The sequence below is a fragment of the Myotis myotis genome, unplaced genomic scaffold (assembly GCF_014108235.1).
Source record: "Myotis myotis isolate mMyoMyo1 unplaced genomic scaffold, mMyoMyo1.p scaffold_m19_p_1, whole genome shotgun sequence".
Classification (NCBI taxonomy): Eukaryota; Metazoa; Chordata; class Mammalia; order Chiroptera; family Vespertilionidae; genus Myotis; species Myotis myotis.
The window spans coordinates 114,240,138-114,242,534 of record NW_023416313.1 but is presented as its reverse complement, the minus strand read 5'-3'; the positions used below and the strand labels follow the sequence as shown (position 1 = coordinate 114,242,534).

General features: G+C 44.6%; 1 pseudogene; it reads right to left on the bottom strand.

Annotated features, from left to right (window-relative positions):
• Positions 1–705: 705 nt before the first annotated feature.
• LOC118659947 lies at positions 706–1,656 on the bottom strand (annotated as a pseudogene).
• Between the last annotated feature and the right edge of the window lie 741 nt (positions 1,657–2,397).

The window sequence follows — 2,397 nt, the reverse complement described above, 5'->3', positions numbered from 1 at the left end:
CTGCCAGCTTAGGTCCGATGCCCCTGGGAGTGGCCTAAGCCAGCAGGTGGGCATCCCCTGAGGCGTCCCAGACTGTGAGAGGGCACAGGCCGGGCTAAGGCACCCCCCCCCCCGAGTGCACAAATTTTTGTGCACTGGGTCTCTAGTATATTAATAATGGAAAGATTTGCAGAATACTGGTTACTTTATGCTCTAATATTTTGTTGTTAAAGATGAAAGATTATGCTGAAAGTAGCCACACACAGAAATGACCATAGGAACTATGCCATACATATATATGCATAGAAAAATATGCTAAAGTGCCAACATTCATTATCTCTCTGGTTTTTATGTGTCCATTGGCACTATAAAGGGATCAAAGGTGGTAAGTAACCCCAGGAAAGGGCATAAACATCAGGAAGGACTGTGGTGACCTCTCCTTATAAACCCAACAGATGAGGGGCATGGGTCATGAAGGCAGAAAATAAATTATTCTGGAAAACAAAGTTGTAATTCCTATATAGCCAAGTTTATGCATTGAGAATCACACCTTCTACACCCCAAATTATGTTGTTTTAATTTTAATTTTATTTATTTATTTATTTATTTATTTATTTATTTATTTATCTTACACTTTGAGCACCAAAGCAAGAATCCTGTTTCAATCGGCTTACATCAGTCCCACAAAGAACAGTTAGTGCGGGCCCAGCAGACCGTCTGCGGCGCTCAGGTTGAATGTACTGGGGTCCCACAATGTTTGTGCCATAAGTCGATGGCCTTGCTCACAATTTCATCTGAGCTGTCCTGGGGAATATTTTCCAGAAACGTTGTTATCTTCTCTGAATTGTTCAGTGCCATTACTTTTAGTTTAAAGGTAAACACTAGTATCTTACAGGATCCGCTTACAACTTTATTCCAAACCCTCTGAAAACTGGATTCCGGCAAGCACCCTGCGAAGCACCTCTTGAACCACAGATCATAAGGCAGTCTGGACACTGCAGAACACATCTTCAGGTGACTCGGCAGCCTGCTATCCTCCAGATTCAAGTACTGTTCACAAAGCCTTTGGCAGCTGGGGTAAGGACAGTGCTTGTTGTTTAACTGGTTCCCAAAGCATCGGGTGATCCAGTAATAGTCGACACAATCTTCCACCATCTCTTCCATGGCCTTAGCAATGGCAAGAAACACTTCATCTTCTGGCCTCAGCGAGGAGGAGGGACTTTGAGGCAACTTTCCAGACTCCAGTAGATACATGGGGAGATAGACTTCACCCTGAGCTGTGGCATCGCTGACAAAGCAAACGACTTTCAGGGCATGAAGGACGACATCCAAGTACTGCCCCTTATGATACATCATCCCCGGGGCGTGGACTCACGGTGTGGAGGCAGGATCCCTAGATGCACCTTCCATACCAATGCACGGGACATAGACCGGAGAGGAAACCTTTGACTAAAAGTACGAAGTTTCTCAGTATCCAAACGGTCAACTTTTAGGAGAATTTCTAATGATTTCTTTTCTTCAACTCCACGAAAACCCACTTTCTCATAATATACTGACTGAAAGTTTCTCTGAGAATCCTCAGTCATGTTTCACTCTCCAGTAGTGGCAACCCTGGTTGAGACAAAGTGGTTTGGGGGAGGCCGCGGAAACCAAGCCACTGGCGCTGACGGGCTGGCAGGCAGGCGGGCGACGTGGGGGCCGGCTGGCCTGGGGACCGGGGCGGCACTAGCGCCGGCGCCGCCCACCCAAGAAACAGCCTCCCCACCACCCCACCCCAGCTGTCGCCGATCGCTGCCTGTTTTAATTTTTAAAACCAAATATGTGTTGTTTTTATAATAAAGAAATGGCCATCATTGCCTTCCCACATATCCTCTTCTAAGTGAATCCACTCTCTCACTAGCACGAGTTCTTAGCTGGTTCACTCATATTCTCTCTCTGGAGAATTTGAAACTGGAATACTAAGGGAATAAATTAGGAAGAGCAAGAGAATGAAGCAGATGCAGGGATGGAGATGACAGACAGGATAGGTCCTGAGAGAGGAAGGAGTAACATTGATTCCTAATAGATATTTCAGCCCATTTGACCCTGGCTATAATTAGCTTTAGATGCTGGTGAAGATAATAAATTTCCCACTGTTGAGCTAGTTGGAGTTCTCTTCCTATCAACTAGATCTCAGATCAAGCATTTAACATGAAGGATCCTTTTCATTTCTGAAGCATTCTTATATTACATATCTCATTGGGAAAGATCACTGTTTCTTTTAACTTTGTCTCCATGGTTAGAGCTCTATGTGTTCACTTGTTGGCTCTGAAAAATTCCTTATCCTTCTACTGGCCTCCTACCACTATCTGGTTCACAAGAAAGGTTAGCAGATTTTAATATCTACCTAAGCAAGCTATCCTTAGGAAGATAAATCAG